Here is a 20,319-nt window from a genome sequence, read left to right on the forward strand (position 1 = left end):
TTTCAAGTGTACAATTCACTGAATTGTTAGTAAATTTACCAAGTTGTGTAACCCTCACCATAAATCCATTTTAGAACATTTCCATGACTCCAATAAAAGACTGCAGTCCCATTTACTGTTAATCCCCATTCTCCCCCTCCTCCAGGCAACCTTTAATCTAGTTTCTTTTTTGCAGAGATGGGGTCTCACTATGTTGCCCAGGCTGGTCTTGAACTCCTGGCCTCAAGCAATCCTCCCACCTCACCCTCCCAAAGTCCTGAGATTAGAGGTGTGAGCTGCAGTGCCCAGCTCCATAATCTATTTTCTGTCTCTAAATTTGTCTTTTCTGGACATTTCATAAAATGGAATCATAACAGGCCAGGCACGGTGGCTCACACCTGTATTCCCAGCACTTTGGGAGCCCGAGGTGGGTGGGTCACTTGAGGTCAGGAGTTCCAGACCAGCCTGGGCAACATGTTGAAACCCCATCTCTACTAAAAATACAAAAAAATTAGCCAGGCATGGTGGCGCGTGCTTGTAATCCCAGCTACTCAGGAGTCTGAGGCAGGAGAATCACTTGAACCCGGGAGGCAGAGGTTGCACTGAGCTGAGATTGTACCACTGCACTCCAGCCTGGGTGACAGAGCAAGACTCTGTCACAAAAAAAGAAAAAAAACCCACTAAATAAAATAAATAAATAAATACATGGAAGCATACAGTATGCATTGTTTTGGGTCTGGCTTCTCTCTCCACGTAGCATTTGGAAGACTTACCCATGGCATAGCATGTATCAGTAGTTTGTTCTTTATCATTGCTCAGTAGTATTTCATTGTGTGGATGTACCACATTCTCTCTATCCATTCACCAGTTGATGGACAGTTAGGTTGTTTCCTTTTTTTTTTTTTGAGACAGGATCTCATTCTATTGCCCAGGCTGGAGTGCAGTGATGTGATCATGGCTCAACGCAGCCTCAACCTCCGGGACTCACGTGATCCTCCTGCCTTAGCCTCCTAAGTAGCTGGGACTACAGGCATGTGCCACCATGCCTGGCTGACTTTTTTATATTTTTTGTAGAGATGGTGGTTTTCCCATGTTGCTCAGGCTGGTCTTGAACTCCTGGGCTCAAGGGATCTGCCCACTTTGGCCTTCCAAAGTGCTGGGATTACAGACATGAGCCACTGTGCCCAGCCTTGTTTCCAATTTTTGGCTATTATGAATAATGTTACTAAGAACATTTGTGTGTAGATAGGCTAAATCCTCACAACAATCCTGTCAGGTGGGCATTGTCATCCTCACTTTAAAGACGAGGACACCAAGGAGCATAGAGATTAAGTAACTCACCCAAGGGCACACAGCTGCAATATTTCATCAGGCCTAGGAAGCACATTTTCCCCATATTTTCATGCTTCTGAAACTGGGATGCATCTCATAATCAGTGGCTTGTCATAGCTTACTTGACAGCATTTTCCCCTTTCCTCATGGTACATAAAATGATGGTATATTTTACAATCAAGGGCATCTTGATGAGATATGGCATTAAGTGGCTGGCCTTAGAGGTCTCCCTTACAGTTCACTCTTGTGTTAGGCCTGTTGGTTGTAAGTGACAGAAATCCCACTCAAAGGGAAATTTACTGGCTTGGTAATGGGAGAGGATCCTCGGACTAGGTCTTTGGGTTGGAGGAAGAGCTGCAGGGACCCTGAAAGGGGACTCCACACAGTTAAGTCTCTGTCCGTCTTTTGTTGCTGCTCATCTTTGCCAGCAGGCTCTGTTCCTCCATGAGGCAACCCCCGCTTAATAGTCCAAGGAGTGAAGTAATCCGAAAAACCTCTCTTCCTACCTCTGTGCATCAATTCTAAGGGAGAATTCTGAATGGTCCTGCTGGGATCACATGCCCATCTCTGGCCCGTCACTGTGGCCTGGGGAATGAGTCCCTCAAGGATCCAGCCCTGGAGGACATGCCCTTCCTTGTGGGTAGAAGATCTGTTGCCAGGCTGGGCATGGTGGCTCATGCCTTTAATCCCAGCACTTTGGGAGGCTGAGGTGGGCAGATCACCTGAGGTCAGGAGTTTGAGACCAGCCTGGCCAACACGGTAAAACCCTGTCTCTACTAAAAATACGAACATTAGTCTGGCGTGGTGGCGGGCACCTGTAGTTCTAGCTACCCAGGAAGCTGAAGCAGGAAAATCGCTTTAACCCAGGAGGCAGAGGTTGCAGTGAGCTGAGATCGTGCCACTGCACTCCAGCGTGGATGACAGAGCGAGACTCCATCTCAAAAAAAAAAAGAAAGAAAGAAAGAAAAAACAAGAAAAGAAAAGAAAATCTGTTGCCAGAGGAGGGTAAGTAAGTGAGTTGCGTGGCCAGCATCATTGAGCCTTCGGGCCACTATCACATGGTGTCACTCATTGTCATGTGATTATAGATATTACTGACTAAGGGGGTCTTTAGAAAGAATATCTGAAGTTTTTGATTTGTTTATTCTGTTGTGAGGTAATATTCTAAAGAGGTTAATTATACCTCTAAAAACTGTGTTGTTTGAAAATTAGCTGGGTGTGGTGGTGGACTCCTGTAATCCCAGCTACTTAGGAGGCTGAGGCAGGAGAATCGCTTGAACCTGGGAGGTGGAGGATGCAGTGAGCTGAGATCGTGCCACTGTACTCCAGCCTAGGCAACAGAGTGAGACTCTGTCTCAAAAAAAATAATAAATAAATAAATAAATAAATAAATGTGTTGTTTGAAGGACTTAATAAAGCAATAAAATATTCATGTAATATTCTAGATTTAATTATATTTAAACTTCTCATCAAGTAAAGATTTGTTTGCAGACAGTTCTGTAATAAAAACATGAAAAATCTTTTAGGAAACTAAACCTGTGAATTTGCCATGTTGAATTTAAGCTTCTAAGTATCGGTTTATATTTAACTCTGGCTTTAAACTGTGTGATATCACTTCTGCATCTCCCAAAAGATCTGGCACCTTTCTACCTCCACCCTGTTGCTCAAGTTCCCTTTGTTTGAATTGCCCTCCCCATGTCCATCTATCCAAATTCTACCTTCAATTTAATGTCACTGTCTGCAGGGGTCTTCCCTACTAGCTCTATCTGAAGGCAGTTTCTCCGTCTTTGAATTCCCACAGCCCCCTCATTAGGACTAGACACTCATCCGAGAAGAGCCTATAGCAGTATAATTTCCTGACCATTTGTTGGGTTTTTCCTTCCTATGTCTTCGTTTTCCCATTTTTGGAAAATAGGCTCTTCTGTGCCTTTGCCTCAGGAAAGGTTAAGTCATTGGACTTCAGACACTTAAATCCAATATAATTCAGATAGAGATTAAGCTGCTATAACACAGGCCCCAAAATGCAGTCATGCAAAAAGGATAGAAGCTTATTTCTATCTCACGAACCAATCTGGAGGTGGGCAACAGTGGTTTGAGATAAGTAAGCTGCTTGGCTCCACGTGGTTATTCAGGAACCCAGGTTTCTTTCTTGTCTGTTGTTCCTCCGTCTCCTAGGGTATAGTCTTCATCTGCATGGTTGCAGCTGGAACACCACCCCGTTTGTGTTCCAGCCTATGGAAAAGGTAAAGAATTTAGAAAAGCATGTGCTTCATATTTTATGGCCAAGGCTTGGAAATGACACACATCACTCACACTCACATTCCATTGTCTGGAATTGCATCATATGGATGCATCATATAGATACATCTAATTAGAAATGCGCTCTCTCTCTAGAGTAACGTGTGCTTATTTAAAAGTCAAGTATGTGGCCAGGCGCAGTGGCTCACGCCTGTAATCCCAGCACTTTGGGAGGCTGAGGCGGGTGGATCACAAGGTCAGGAGTTCAACACCAGCCTGACCAACATGGTGAAACCCCGTCTCTACTAAAAATAGAAAAAATACAAAAATTAGCCAGGCATGGTGGCGGGCACCTGTAATCCCAGCTACTCGGGAGGCTAAGGCAGGAGAATCACTTGAATCGCTTGAACCCGGGACGCAGAGGTTGCAGTGAGCTGAGATCGCACCACTGCACTCCAGCCTGGGTGACAAAGTGCGTCTCCGTCTCAAAAACAAACAAACAAACAAAACCTCAATTATTAGGAAGGAGGGGAGAAGATATTTTGAGGCATAACTAGCAGCTTACTACATTTTATTGTTTGGCTTTTGGCTTTAGTTTTCTCAGAGCTGGTGTCATTGAAGAGATTATGCCGCGTGCTTCTGGGGACAGAGAAGTGGGGACAAGCAGTAAGGCCAAGAAGAGAGAATCTAGGGAGAGAAGAGGGCTCCTGTACCAGTGGTCTATTGCTGCATAATAAAACATCTCAAAATTGTTAGCGTTAAATATTGACAACATAGGTGAGCAGGGTTGTGATTTTAAAAAATTAAAAAAGAAAAAATGTTGACCACATTTATTTTGCTCTCAGATCTACTATTCTTGTAACATTTGATGGAGACACCTTATCTCTGCCCTGCTCAGTATCAGCTCAAGCATCTCAAAGCCTGGGTGCTGAGATCATCTGAGGGCTCTCTCAGTGACCTCTTTGGTTATTGCGGGTTGTTGGCTGGGACTTTAGTTGGTCTTGTGGCTAAAACACCTACACACGGCCTTTCTGTATGGATGCGTGGCTTTCCCGTAGCCTGGGGCATGGGTTCTAAAAGCAAACCTCCTATGAGCAATTGATAAGCAGACATTTATTGCCTTTTATTTTTATTATATTTTATTTATTTTTTGAGATGGAGTCTCACTCTGTTGCCCAGGCTGGAGTGCAGTGGCACAATCTCAGCTTATTGCAACCTCCGCCTCCCAGGCTCAAGTGATTCTCTGCGTCAACCTCCCCAGTTGCTGGGATCACAGGCGCACACCACCACACCCAGCTAATTTCGTATTTTTAGTAGAGGCAGGGTTTCACCATGTTAGCCAGGCTGTTCTCGAACTCCTGACCTCAAGAGATCTGCCTGCCTTAGCTTCCCAAAGTGTTGGAATTACAGCCATGAGCCATGGTGCCCAGCTTATTGCCTTTTATTTATTTTATTCTATTTCATTTTTTTTTTTTTTTTGAGACAGAGTCTTGCTCTGTCACCCAGGCTGGAGTGCAATGGCACGATCTCCGGCTCACTCGGGTTCAAGTGATTCTCCTGCTTCAGCCTCCCGAGTAGCTGAGACTACAGGCACCCACCTCGGCCTCCCAAAGTGTTGGGATTACAGGCATGAGCTACTGCACCCACCCAATTTTAAATCTTAAGTATTTATTTTACTTATCACCTATGTAAGAAAAAATGTAACCACCTCACCAGAGATATCATTGCTTAGGATGAGGCTGAATTTATTTAGGTAAAAAATAGTGAGTCAATTTAAAGAAATACCTTAAGTAAATAAATCTGAGGCCAGGAGTGGTGGCTCATGCCTGTAATCCCAGCACTTTGGGAGGCCGAGGAGAGTGGATCACGAGGTCAGGATATCGAGACCACGGTGAAACCCCGTCTCTACTAAAAATAGAAAAAATTAGCCGGGCGCGGTGGTGGGCGCCTGTAGTCCCAGCTACCCGGGAGGCTGAGGCAGGAGAATGGCATGAACCCGGGAGGCGGATCTTGCAGTGAGCCGAGATCGCGCCACTGCACTCCAGCCTGGGTGACAGAGCGAGACTCCGTCTCAACAACAACAAAAAAAATTAAATTTAATTTAAAAAATAAATAAATAAATCTGAGTGAGGACTAGAGAAGGCTCTGTAGCAAGTTCAGGGTGCAGTGCAAGCTGCTCTTTCTTTTGGCCCTTATGATCCACAGACCCAACAATATCCGAGTGTCTGTGGCAATGGGGATGCTATATGGAGGCCCTGGGAAGCACCAGTAAGAGAATCACAGCACAGGCCTCTAGGGTTTGGGAACAGATGCACAGCCTATTTCACAGATAACTGTTCTTCTGGCTTGCTTCTGGTCCCTGGTAGAAACAGAACACCTAGTTATGGGTCGTGAAGCGGCCGCATGTGCACTGCATGTTGTCTTACTCACCCCGCCACGGGATTGGGCACGTGCAGCAGCAATCTCTAATCACGTGGAGACGGCATATGTACGCTGGGCTCGAGCAGGCTCAGAAGGCACAAGTGAGCTGTGCGAGCAGGTGGCGCAGACTCCTTCGACAGCGATTCTTGCCTTATTGCCTGTTTTCCTTCATTCCTAGGACCTCATAGAAAGTTCCTTGTGTCAGCCGGGCACCGTGGTTCATGCCTGTAATCCCAGCACTTTGGGAGGCCGAGGCGGGCGGATCACCTGAGATGAGGAGTTTGAGATCAGCCTGGGCAACATGATGAAACCCCGTCTCTACTAAAAATACAAAAATTAGCCCGTTGTGGCCTGTAATCCCATCTGCTCGGGAGGCTGAGGCATGAGAATCACTTGAACTCAGGAGGCTTAGGTTGCAGTGAGCCCGAGATCACGCCATTGTACTCCAGCCTGGGCGACAGAGCGAGACTCCGTCTCAAAAAAAAAAAAAAAAAGTTCCTGTGTCAGTTGACTGAGGAGGGAAAAAATCCAGACTTGGTTTACAGATGGCTCCTGCACAACAGAGAGTGGACAGCTGGAGCCCTCCAGCCCCGCTCCAGGGTGGCCCTGAAGGACAAGTGGTGAAAGGAAATCTTCCTTGGGGGCAGAACTTCAAGAGGCACATTTGTTTGTCTACTTTGCCTGGATGGAGAGACAGCCAGATGGAGGGATCTACATAGATTCGCTGTCAAGAACATGGAAGGAGGATTGGTGACAAGCAGGTCTGGGGAAGAAGTATGTGCACAGATCTTCCAAACAGGCCCAGAATATAAAGATATTTGGGTCCCATGTGAATGCACACCAAAGGGTATCACTGCAAAGGAGGCTCTTGACTATCAGCGGAACAAAGCATGTTCTCTGGAGGTCGGGCTGTCTCTTTTTCCAGCTACCATTGCTTGCCCAATGGACCTATGTAACAAAGAGGCTGTGTGGCAAGATTGGAGGCTATGCGCGAGCTCAGCAACATGGACTTCCCCTCACCAAGGCTGAGTAAGTCATCTACTAACTGCCTAATCTGCCAACAGCAGAGACCAACACTGAGCCCACTGTGGCTCCTTGGGGGACCCAGCCAGCCATCTAATGGCAAATTGATTACACTGGACTTTTTCCATCATGGAAAGGACATTATACACATATTCTGGATTTGCTTTGCCTGTTCATCTTGTTTCTGCCAGCACCACCATGCATGGATTAACAGAATGCCTTCCTCACCATCCTAATACTCCACTCAGTACTGCTTCTGATCAAAAGATGAGCAGCAATGGCCTACTGCCCATGGAACAAACTGATTTTTTTTGTTGTTTTTCTTTTTCTTTTCTTTTCTTTTTTTTTTTGAGACGGAGTTTTGCTCTGTTGCCCAGGCTGGAGTGCGGTGGCGCAATCTCGGCTCACTGCAAGCTCCGCCTCCCGCGTTCAGGCCATTCTCCTGCCTCAGCCTCCGGAGTAGCTGGGACTACAGGTGCCCGCCACCACGCCCGGCTAATTTTTTGTATTTTTAATAGAGACGGGGTTTCACCTTGTTAGCCAGGATGGTCTTGATCTCCTGACCTCGTGATCCGCCCGCCTCGGCCTCCCAAAGTGCTGGGATTACAGGCGTGAGCCACCGCGCCTAGCCTTCTTTTTCTTTTTTCTTTCTTTTCTTTTCTTTTTTTTTCTGAGATAGAGTTTCACTCTTTTTGCCCAGATTGGGGTGCAATGGTGCGATCTCGGCTCACTGCAACCTCTGCCTCCCCAGTTCAAGCAATTCTCCTGCCTCAGCCTGCCAAGTAGCTAAGATTACAGGCACCTGACACCACGCCTGGCTAATTTTTGTATTTTTAGTTGAGACGGGTTTTCACCATGGTGGCCAGGCTGGTCTTGAACTCCTGACCTCAGGTGATCCGCCCACCTTGGCCTCCAAAAGTGCTGGGATCACAGGGGTGAGCCACCGTGCCCAGCCCTTGTTTGTTTTTAAGGCAGGATCTCGCTCTGTCACCCAGGTTGGAGTGCAGTGGTGTGATCTCAGCTCACTGTAGCCTCAAACTCTTGAGCAGGTGATCCTCCCAGCTCAGCCACCCAAGTAGCTAGGACTACAGACACACACCACCACACCTGGCTAATTTTTATTTTATTTTATTATTTTGTTTTGTTTGAGACAGGGTCTCGCTTTGTCGCCCAGGCTGGAGTGCAGTGGTGAGATCTCGGCTCACTGCAACCTCCGCCTCCACGGTTCAAGTGATTCTCTTCCCTCAGCCTCCCAAGTAGCTGGGATTATAGGCGCCTGCCACCAAGCCCGGCTAATTTTTGTATTTTTAGTGAGATGGGTTTTCACCATGTTGGCCAGGCTGGTCTCGAACTCCTGACCTCAAGTGATCCACCTGCCTTGGCCTCCTAAAGTGCTAGGATTACAGGTGTGAACCACTGCGCCCAGCGATGCCCGGCTAATTTTTGAATTTTTAGTAGAGACGGGGTTTCACCATCTTGGCCAGGCTCGTCTTGAACCTCTGACCTCGTGATCCACCTGCCTAGGCCTCCCAAATTGCTGGGATTATAGGCGTGAGCCACTGTGCCCGGCCTCACTTTTTTCTTTTCTTTTTCTTTCTTTCTTTTTTGAGACGGAGTCTTGCTCTGTCACCCACGCTGGAGTGCAGTGGTGTGATCTCGGCTCACTGCAACCTCCGCCTCCCGGGTTCAAGTGATTTTCCTGCCTCAGCCTCCTGAGTAGCTGGGGGTTACAGGTGTGCGCCACCACGTCTGGCTAATTTTTGTATTTTTAGTAGAGATGGGTTTTCGCCCTGTTGGCCAGGCTGGTCTCGAGCTCCTGGCCTCAACTGAGCCGCCCGCCTTGACCTCCCAAAGTGCTGGATTACAGGCGTGAGCCAACACGCCCGGCCCCTGAGGTCACTTTCGCGGGGCAGAGGGGATGAAGCTGCGGAGAACAGGCTCGAGCGCTGCGGAGCCGGGAATTACTGAGTCCCGCGACGCGCGGGCAGGACTGGCACTGTTTTTTTCCAGCTCGCGGGCTCTCAGTTCATAGTATGACATCCCCACCCGTCGGCCCGGAGGCTGCTGAGCACTAACCCGATTTGTTTTCCAAAGTGCCACGCTTCACCCACTTGGCAGGATGTGCGGCACCTTCAGGGCCGCAGCTGCAGCTCGCGGGCTCCAGGCGTTCGCATGGCTGGACCAGGCGCTGGAGGCGGCCCTCACCCGTGGGACGGTGCCCCCCAGGCCCCGGGACGGAAAGGAGCTGCGGCGACGGCGGGAGAGGGCCCTACCCCCGGCGAGGCTGAGGCCTCAGGAGCGGACCTCACTGCAGGCAGCCCGGGAGGGAACGGCGGGGAAGTCCCGGGTCGTGGGGGTGACCCAGCCAGGGCTGGCGGAGAAGGGCCCGTAAGGTCGGCAAACCTGGGAAAGCGCGGGTGGCGGGAACCCCCTGGGCAGGCGGCCGCGTGGGGGCGGACCCGGTGGGCGTGGCGGGCTCCGGGGGCGTGGCCTGGGCCCTGGGGCCGCGTCACGTGACAATGACCGAGGCTAGAGGTGCTGTTGGGCGAACGCGAGGCGTCTGAAAGGATCAGTTTCGCGTTTTGGGGAAAGTTCTCTCTGGCACCTGGGGCTGGGGAGGGCGAGCCGGAGGAAGAGAACCCGGGTGAGGCGGCGATTTCAGAAATGCCTGAAAAGGGAGAAGCCCGCCCCGGAGCCACGACAGTGGGGACGCTGGAGAGATGCTGGGGACCGGCCTCCACGACCTGGGGGGGAGGGGGGAGGGGACGAGCGGCGGGCACCCTGAACCCTTAGTCCTCGAGGCCCTGACAGCTACCCTCCCTCATGCTGCCCCCGAGGAGGAGTTGGAAGGAGCAGCTGGCCCCACGCCCCGTTTCCCGAGACTGCGGGCAGCGCTCCTCAGGAGTGTGTCCGGGGCCGGCTACTTCCGCCACTAAGAGACGAGTCGCCCGGGCCGCAGGAAGGGCCTGGTGCGCGGCCATCTGCTGACCAGTCTGGAGCTAGCGTGGTGGCTTCGGCTGCGCTGACAGTGATGCCACCGAGGTCTCTTACACACCAACAAGCTTCACAGGCCCCTCACCCAGCTAAGCCCGGGCATGGCATGCCTTGAGGGTATCCGAGGCTGTGACATCTTAGCAGAAATCCAAGCTAGCCCTCCCCACCCCCTCCACTCTACCTCCCCTTCACTTGGAATCAGAACTGTTCTATTTCAGCTCCAAATGTGATGATGATGACCAAATAAAATCCACCGTGAATTGAGCCCTCACTGTGTGTGCCCGGCTCTATGCTAAACATTTGTCATGCGTTGTCTCACATAATCCCCGGACCTCCTACCACTTTCGTTATTTTTGCTTTGCCAGCACTAATTGTAAAACTGAACTCTTATTATTACGATGTTTTAATTGACTCAAATTTAGAGGTGTTATACGAAATCACAGGTTTGATGTGTAATGTTTCTTTTACTAATTCATATACAACATATAGACCTTGCAAATGTTTGAAACTGGCCGGGCGTGGTGGTTCACGCCTGTAATCCCAGCACTTTGGGAGGATGAGGCGGGCGGATCACCTGAGATCAGGCGTTTGGGGCCAGCCTGGCCAGCATGGCGAAACCCTGTCTCTACTAAACATACAAAAATTAGCCAGGCGTGGTGACACGCACCTGTGGTCCCAGCCACTCGGGAGGCTGAGGCACGAGAATCACTTGAACCCGGGAGGCAGAGGTTGCAGTGAGCCAAGATTGTGCCACTGCACTCCAGCCTGGACAACAGAGCAACTCCGTCTCAAAAACTAAAAATACATACATACACATATTTAACAAATTGGATCGGCCTTTTTTTTTTTTTTTTTTTTTTTTTTGAGACTGAGTTTCGCTCTTGTTGCCCAAGCTAGAGTGCAATGGCGCGATCTCGGCTCACCGCAATTTCCGCCTCCCGGGTTCAAGCGATTCTCCTGCCTCAGCCTCCCGAGTAGCTGAGACTACAGGCGCCCGCCACCACGCCCAGCTAATTTTTTGTATTTTTAGTAGACACGGGGTTTCACCGTGTTAGCCAGGATGGTCTCAATCTCTTGACCTTGTGATCCGCCCCCCTCGGCCTCCAAAGTGCTGAGATTACAGTGTGAGCCACTGCGCCCGGCCCTTTTTTTTTTTTTTGAGACAGGGTGTCACTCTGTCACCCAGGCTGGAGTGCAGTGACGCGGTCACAGCTCACTGCAGCCTCAACCTCCCCGGGTTCAGGCGATCCTCTCACCTCAGCCTCTTGAGCAGCTGGGACTACAGGCGTGCAGCAGCACACCTGGCTAATTTTTGTATTTTTTGTAGAGATGGATTCTGCTATGCTGCCCCAAGTTGTTCTGGAACTCCTGGGCTCAAGCAATCCGCCTGCTTCGCCCTCCACAGTGCTGGGATTACAGGCATGAGCCACCATGCTCAGCCCTGCCTCAGTCTTTTTGATGGTTATGTGGTATTTCTTTTTAAAATTTTTTGTTTGGGTTTTGTTTTAGAGTATGTTGCCCAGGGAGGACTGAAACTCCTGGGCTCAAAAAATCCGTATTTTATTGTTTTCTTTGACTATGAATTATTTAGTTGTTTTATGTTCAGGCAGCTGGTCTGTTTCTAGTTGTATTTTTCTATTAATTTTATCTTAATTCCATTGTGATTGAAGAACATACTCTACGTAACTGCAGTTAAGAATATTTGTTAGGCTTTCTATCAGCTGTGCATGTGAACAACTTTGGTAAAAATTTTCCTTGTGAATTTGAAAAGAATGAATTCAGTTGTTGAGTTCAGAGCTCTATATATGTTAGCTGATGAAGTTTGTTAATTGTGTTGTTCAAATCTTCTATATCTTTACTTCTTGTTTTTTCTCTCAGCTGATATAAAATATATTTTAAAGTCTCCCACAATGATTGTGAATTTGTCTACTTCTCTTTTTAGTTTTCTCTGCTCTGTATATTTTCAACCTGTGCTGTTAGGTGCATACAGATTTAGGATTGTGATGTCTTCCTTTTTGATTGCTTCCTTTAGCATTATGAAATGGCCTCTTTACCTCTTGTTATGTTTCTTCCCTTAAAGTATACTTTTATGTTTGTTTGTTGTTTTTATTTTTGAGATGGGGCCTCACTCTGTCGCTCAGGCTGGAGTGCAGTGGCCTGATCAGGGATCACTGCAGCCTCTACCTCCTGGGCTCAGGTGATCTGGAATCCCACCTGAGCCTCCCCAGTAGCTGGAACTACAGGCCCACACCACCACACCCAGCTAATTTTTTTTTTTTTTTGAGGCGGAGTCTTGCTCTGTCGCCCAGGCTGGAGTGCAGTGGCACGATCTCGGCTTACTGCAAACTTCACCTCCCGGGTTCACGCCATTCTCCTGTCTCAGCCTCCTCAGTAGCTGGGGACTACAGGTGCCCACCACCATGCCTGGCTAATTTTTGTATTTTTAGTAGAGACGGGGTTTCATCTTGTTAGCCAGGATGGTCTCGATCTCCTGACCTCGTGATCCACCTGCCTCGGCCTCCCAAAGTGCTGGGATTACAGGCGTGAGTCACCACGCCTGGCCTTTTTTTTTTTTTTTTTTTTTTGAGACGGCGTCTTGCTCTGTCACCCAGGCTGGAGTGCAATGGTGTGATCTCAGCTCACTGCAACCTTCACCTCCCAGGTTCAAGTGATTCTCCTGCCTCAGCTTCCCGAGTAGCTGGGATTACAGGCATGTGCCACCATGCCTGGCTAATTTTTTTTTTTTTTTTTTTTTTTTTTTGAGATGGAATCTCGCTCTGTCACAGAGGCTGGAGTGCAGTGGCAGGATCTCGGCTCACTGCAACCTCCGCCTCCCGGGTTCAAGTGATTTTTGTGCCTCAGCCTCCGGAATAGCTGGGACTACAGGCGCACACCACCATGCCTGGCTAATTTTTTGTATTTTTAGTAGAGACTGGGTTTCACCACATTGGCCAGGCTGGTCTTGAACTCCTGACCTCAGGTAATCCATCTGCCTCAGTCTCCCAAAGTGCTGGGATTACAGGCGTGAGCCACTGCTCCCAGCCCAGTGTCTTACACTTTGGATTTATCAGGTTGTTTCTTTATCCTTATTATATTCAGTTTAAACATTTTGGCTAAAAGTTTGGGTGATGTTGTGTCCTCAGTACGATGTCAGTTTGTCTCCTTTTTGATGACATGAAGTTTCATCGTTTGATTAAAGCCTAGTTTCTCTTGAATTCCCTCTAATCAGGTTTTGTTCCCTCTATTTCATCAAAACTGTTATTAGGATCACCAATGACCTCTGCAAATTCAATGGTCAATTCTCAGACCTCACGCTCCCCTTGACTTAGTAGTATTTGACACCGTAGATCACTTCGTCCTCATTGGAGCACTTTCTTCTTTTGAATTCCAGATGATCACATATGTCTGGCTTTCTTCCTCTCTGCCTATTTCTTCTCAGTCTTCTTTGGAGCTGTCACTCAGTCTCTAAACTCTAAACGTTGAGTTCCTCAGTCCTTGGAGCTCCTCTCTAATTTCTTTTTTTTTTTCTTTTTTTTTGAGACGGAGTCTTGCTGTTGCCCAGGCTGGAGTGCAGTGGCAGGATCTCGGCTCACTGCAAGCTCCGCCTCCCGGGTTCACGCCATTCTCCTGCCTCAGCCTCCCGAGTACCTGAGACTACAGGCGCCCGCCACGACGCCTGGCTAATTTTTTGTATTTTTAGTAGAGACGGGGTTTCATCTTGTTAGCCAGGATGGTCTCGATCTCCTGACCTCGTGATCCACCCGCCTCGGCCTCCCAAAGTGCTGGGATTACAGGCGTGAGCCACCGCGCCCGGCCTTCCTCTCTAATTTCTATCAGCACCTGCTTCCTTGGTGATCTCAGCTAGTTTTAAGACCATGCTGATGACTTCCAAATTTATATCTCCAGCCCAAACCTCTTTCCTAAACCCCAGGTTCATATCCAATAGTCTCCATGAAATCAATAAAAAGTCTAATTAAGCATCTCAATCTTAACACGTCCAAAACTGAGCTCCTTATATTTCCCAAACCTGTTCCCTCACAGTCTTCCCTAAGTGAAGCAATAGCAACTTCATGCGGTTGCTCAGGTCAAAACCCTGGCCCCATTAACCGCCCCCTCTCCCTTTTTTTTTCTCATGCCTACATCCATTAAGTCCTAGCCATCCTCCTATCATTGTAAAATATCCAGAATGCCACTTTGCACACTGCCACTGCCACCACCCAAGTCCAAGCCGCTATATCATGTCACACTTAGGTTACTGCAATAGCCTAATTGGTTTTCCTTTCTGCTCTACCCTTATTGCCTTCGGTCTATTCTCCAGACAGCAGCTGGAGTGATTTTGTTAAAACATTAGTCAGACCATTTTATCCTTCTGCTGAAAACTCTCCAGAGGTTTCCCGTCTCACTCAGTGTCCTTGCAGGACCTATAAAGCGCTACATGCTCTGACTCCCATTACATCTCCGGTTTCCCACCGTGCTTCTCTGCTCGTTTGCTCTGCTGTGGCATGCTCACCTCCCTGTTGTTCCGAGAACATACCAGGCTGGCTCCTCCAATGGGACCCCTAATAGGACCTGAAATACTCTTCTCTCACATCTGTGTGGCTTGCTGTCTCATTTTCTTCAAGACTTGACTCAAAAGATACCTCAGTGATGCCTCCCATGGCTACGCTAACTTCCAACATCTCCCCCCCGAGTCCACAACACTTGTTATCCACATTCTTTTTTTCTTTTTAGCACTTACCACTATCTGATAAATTATGTACAGTTGGTCCCAAATTATGATGGTTCGACCTACAATTTTTCAACTTTACGATGATGCAAAAGTGACACACATTCAATAGAAACTGTCCTTGGAGTATCCACACAACCATTGTTTGTCACTTTGTTTAGTATTCATGAGCTCTTCAACATTTTATTTAAAAAATAGGCTGGGCGCAGTGGCCCACACCTATAATCCCAGCACTTTGGGAGGCCGAGGCAGGTGAATCACAAGGTCAGGAGTTCAAGACCAGCCTGGTCAATATGGTGAAACCTCGTCTCTACTAAAAAACAACCCACAAAAATTAGCTGGGCGTGGTGGCATGCGCCTATAGTCCCAGCTACTCAGGAGGCTGAGGCAGGAGAATTGCTTGAACCCAGGAGGTGGTGGTTGCAGTGAGCCAAGATTGCGCCGCTGCACTCCAGCCTAGGTTACAGAGCAAGACTCCATCTCAAAAAAAAAAAAAAAAAAAAAAAACCCAAAAAACAAAAAGGCTGTTAGATGGTTTTGCCCAACTGTAGGCTAATATTAAGTATTCTGAGCACATTTTTTTTTTTTGAGACAGGGTCTCACTCTGCCACCCAGGTTGGAGTGTAGTGGTAAGATCTCAGCTCACTGCAACCTCTGCTTGAACCCGGGTTCAAGCAATCCTCCTGCCTCAGCCTTCCAAGTGACTGGGATTACAGGCACGTGCCACCACGCCCAGCTAATTTTTGTTTTGTTTTGAGATGGAGTCTTGTTCCCGTTGCGCAAGCTGGAGTGCAGTGGTGCGATCTCGGCTCACTGCAACCTCCGCCGCCCGGGTTCAAGCGATTCTCCTTCCTTAACCTCCTGAGTAGCTGGGATTACAGGCGTGTGCCATTATGCCCAGCTAATTTTTGTATTTTTAGTAGAGATGGGGTTTCGCTACGTTGGCCAGGCTGGTATCGAACTCCTGACCTCAGGCGATCCACCCACCTTGGCCTCCCGAAGTGCTGGGATTATAGGGGTGAGCCACCACGTCCAGAATAATTTTTATATTTTTAATAGAAACAGGGTTTCACCATGTTGGCCGGGCTAGTCTTGAACTCCCGACCTCAAGTGATCTGCCCATCTCAGCCTCTCAATGTGCTGGGATTACAGGCGTGAGCCAACATGACTGGCCATTCTGAGAACATTTAAAGTAGGCTAGGCTAGGCTGTGATGTTGGGTATGTTAGGTGTATTAAATGCATTGTCGATTTAGGGTATTTTCAACTTACAGTCAGTTTACTGGAACATGGCCCTAAGTCAAGGAGAGTCTGCATTTACTTCATCTTTATTGTGTTTTTTCCCACTACAATGTAGCTCCATAACAATAGGGAACTTTGTTCACTTCTGTGTCCCCACAACAGTGTCTGGTACATAGAAGGTACTCCATAAATAATGAATGAATGAATGAACGAGGCATAGGGGGACTGGGTGATTTGCCCGAGGTCACTCGGCTAGTACAGAGGCAGTTTAGCTACTGTTGTTTTTTGAAGACAAAGTCTCTCTTGCCCAGGCTGGAGTGCAAGTAGCACAATCATGGTTCACTGCAGTCTCAACCTCCTGGGCCCAACTGATCTTCCCACCTCAGCCTCCTGAATAGTTGGGACCACAGGTGGGTGCTACCATATCTGGTTATTTTAAATTTTTTTTGTAGAGACAGGGTCTCACTATGTTGCCCAGGCTGGTCTCAATCTTCTGGTCTCAAGTGACCCTCCTGCCTCAGCCTCTTACAGGCGTGAGTCACCACGCCCAGCTCAGAGCCTGAACTCTTAACTGTGGAACTACACTGCAAATAATTATTTCCTTAAAAAAATAATTTCCAGGCCAGGCGCCGTGGCTCGGGCCTGTAATCCCAGCACTTTGGGAGACTGAAGCGGGTGGATCACCTGAGGTCAGGAGTTAGAGACCAGCCTGGCCAACATGGTGAAACCCCATTTCTACTAAAAACACAAAATTAGCCAGATGTGGTGGCTCAATTTTTTTGAGACGGAGTTTGACTCTTGTTGCCCAGGCTGGAGTGCAGTGGCGTGATCTCGGCTCACTGCAACGGCGTGATCTCGGCTCACTGCAACCTCCATCTCCCGGGTTCAAGCAATTCTCCTGCCTCAGCCTCCCAAGTAGCTAGTGGTTTAAAAAAAAAAAAAGTATTCATAATGACTTTTGAGAATGCCTCTTAATTAGTTTCACCACTTATGTTGTTACTGATTTGCTATCATGATAAAATTGTAACCCACCTAGTCCTATGTCACTTTTTTCCATAAAATCCAGCTCCTGCAGGATCTATTTCACTTTGAGACTAATATTCACTAGCATAAGAATCATACCTAATTCAGTAGGGATGCTACTTGGAAAGTTAAGTTTGAAACCAGGTTTTGCCCTACAATTCTGCAAGGAACAGTATGTATGTTGGCTTGCCTTATCAGAATTTTAGATTCTAGTTCACTTACTATTGTGTCCTGCTTTTTTTTTTTTTTTTTTTTTTTTTGAGACAGAGTCTCGCTCTGTGGCCCAGGCTGGAGTGCAGTGGTGAGATCTAGGCTCACTGCAACCTCTACTTCCTGGGTTCAAGTGACTCTCCCACCTCAGCCTCCTGAGTAGCTGGGATTACAGGCGCGCACCACCATGCCCAGCTAATTTTTGTATTTTTAGTCGAGACGGGGTTTCACCATGTTGCCTAAGCTGGTCTTGAACTCCTGACCTCGTGATCTTCCCACCTTGGCCTCCCGAAGTGCTGGGATTACAGGCGTGAGCCACCTCACCCAGCCAGGCCTTGTGTTTTTGTATCTACTTTCATTTAATCCTCAAAATAACAAATCAGTTACCATATATTAAGTTTACAGAAGCTTAACGTTGACATGGAGGTGAGCAGGACCACTCATTCATTCTAGCATTAATTCGACAGGTTTTTATTCAGATTTACTATATATCAGCATGGGGGCTATAATGGGAAATAGTGCGAACCCCCGTTCTTGTAGCATTCTAGTGGGAGCAGTCAAGAAAATAGTAGATAAATGGCCGGGCACAGTGGCTCACGCCTGTAATCCCAGCACTCTGAGAGGCCAAGGTGGATCACCTGAGGTCAGGAGTTCAAGACCAGCCTGACCAATATGGTGAAACCCCGTCTCTACTAAAAATACAAAAATTAGCCGGGCGTGGTGGCATGTGCGTGTAGTCCCAGCTACTTGAGAGGCTGAGACAGAATTGCTTGAACCCGGGAGGCAGAGGTTGTGGTCATCCGAGATTGTGCTATTGCACTCCAGCCTGGGCAACAGAGACTCCATCTCAAAAAAAAAAAAAAAAAAAAACAAATCAACAAGATAATTTCAGATTTTGGTAAATACTAAGGAATGTGAAAAAGGGTGTGTGAGCAGAGGGTTTGGCTGGAACTTAAGTGGTGGAAAGATTGGTAAGGTCAGATCACATTAGGTTTCTCCTGAGTCAGTGAGTTTAGATTTCATCCAGTGTGCAATGGGAAGCCGTTAGAGATCTTTAAGTGGGGAAATGACCTGAAACAATTTATGTTTTAAAAGTTTATCTGGAGGCTGTGCGGAGTCCAGAGGAGAGTAACAGTGGATGGATGCAGATAGATTTAAATTATTTCAAGAGTCTAGGTGAGAAAATAGCAGTTGGGCTGGGCGCGGTGGCTCAAGCCTGTGATCCCAGCACTTTGGGAGGCCAAGGTTGGGGGATCACCTAAGGTCAGGAGTTTGAGACCAGCCTGGCAAACATGGTGAAACCCCTTCTCTACTAAAAATACAAAAAAATTAGCTGGGCATGGTGATGGGCGCCTGTTAACCCCAGCTACTTGGGAGGCTTAGACAGAATTGCTTGAACTCGGGAGGCGGAGGTTTCAGTGAGGCGAGATCACATCATTGCACTCCAGCCTGGGCAACAAGAGCTAAACTCCGTCTCAAAAAAAAAAAAAAAAAAAAAAAAGAAAAGAAAATAGCAAATAGCAGCTTGGATTAGGGCAGTAGAAGTGGGGAGTGAAAAGTTTTGGATGCCCCTTTGGAGGAAGAGCCTAAAGGAATAGGTAATGAGAGTGGAATTAAAGGGGGTAGGTTATGACTGAGCAGGTGATGAGCAGCATGGTTTTGACTGCATACAGGCTTTTCTTATGATTTCTAAAATATCACCCTCAATCCTAATTTTGTCTTCCCTCCCAACCCCCATTTATTTCTACTACTGCCAAGACTTCAACTTCTACAATCCCTGGCAAAATTAACTGCTCTATTCTATGTATCACTTAAGAGAATGGCCTTCGATTTAGCCTACCTGGGGACAAAGTCTACCTCCTTCATTTGTCATTTCTTTACCTGTAAAATAGAGCATACGATAGTACCCACTTCATAGTTGTTGAGAATTAAATTTTGAATTGGGGCATACTTTTGCATCCTCAGCATTTAGCAGGCCCTTTATTTATTTGCAAATTTGAATGTATTTCCTCTTAAAGATTCTGGACTGTCAAGAAAAGGCAAGAGTTTGGGCATTGTTCAAGCACCCACCTATTCATAATAGCTGAGATTCCCCCCATTTGCTTAAGAGGATGTTTTCAAATTCCTAAAGATTCTTCCATAGTATTCCCGATTTTCCTAAGACATTTACCTGAAATTTTTTTTTAATCTTAAAATATAATTTTCTGGGGTTTTTCATCTGTTAACTTAGACTTTAGTGAACTTTTCTGGAATCTTAAAAGGTGTTTGTTGGCTATTTACTTTGCTATTGAAAAGCTGAAACAAAGTGGTAATTCTAGCTAGTCTCCATACATTTTGGGCCGAATTCCAATTCACTCTAGGTTTTTTTTCTGGGTGGGACTGCCATATAGCAGCTCTGAAGCATCATAGTAAAGAGGATTATGAGCCTAATAGTTACTGAGCATTAACCCAGGGATTAAAGAGCTGGCAGATCCACTTACACATGAGTCAAAGGATAGCCCTGAGCTCAAAACTACTATGCATATTTGTCAGGTCCTGGTAAACTAGGAATATATAAGAATACATGCCCAATATTAACATAGCATTGTATGAGACAATTCAATAAATTGACCAGACATTTGTGTACATACGTTGAGTGCCAAGTTTATCTTTGTGCTTTTTTCTATCTGGCTCATTTTATAATGTACAACTTACTGTATTATACCTGGACAGTGAGCACATAGTACTAAATATTTGTTTAAACACTGCAATTTTGTTTAAAAAAAGAATTGTTAACAACCACTTCATGGGGCAATAAAAAATGTACTTTTAGAGCATTAAAACTTTTCGAGATTTTAGGATTCCAAGAACTCAAAGGACTGTATCGTCTACTTGTAAATTACTGGTCTTTATCAGATTCCAGCAGGTAACATTAACTTCCTCCCTTACTGGAGACACCTTTTTCTTCTGAAGTGTTTCATGAAAAGGCCATTTGGTCTTTTGCACTGAAAAACTGGATTGAACAGAGAACATTCAACTACAATTGGCTTTTAGTAACTTATATTGAGAAAGTTCCAAGTGTTACCCGTACTTCCCTGTAGAAGTATATGCAAAAGATCATACTGAAAACTAGGATGCATGCTAACAAAATCAG

At 47.0% G+C, this 20,319-nt stretch overlaps 1 long non-coding RNA gene across 1 annotated transcript; it reads right to left on the reverse strand.

The window, feature by feature from the left end:
- Positions 1-280: 280 nt before the first annotated feature.
- LOC134729043 (uncharacterized) lies at positions 281-15,780 on the reverse strand. Its single transcript, XR_010109891.1, has 3 exons — positions 5,980-15,780; positions 3,379-3,543; positions 281-2,808 (listed from the first exon to the last, which is right to left on the reverse strand). It is a non-coding gene; the product is annotated as an uncharacterized LOC134729043 (long non-coding RNA).
- Positions 15,781-20,319: the final 4,539 nt, after the last annotated feature.

The sequence above is a fragment of the Pan paniscus genome, chromosome 1 (assembly GCF_029289425.2).
Source record: "Pan paniscus chromosome 1, NHGRI_mPanPan1-v2.0_pri, whole genome shotgun sequence".
Taxonomy (NCBI): Eukaryota; Metazoa; Chordata; class Mammalia; order Primates; family Hominidae; genus Pan; species Pan paniscus.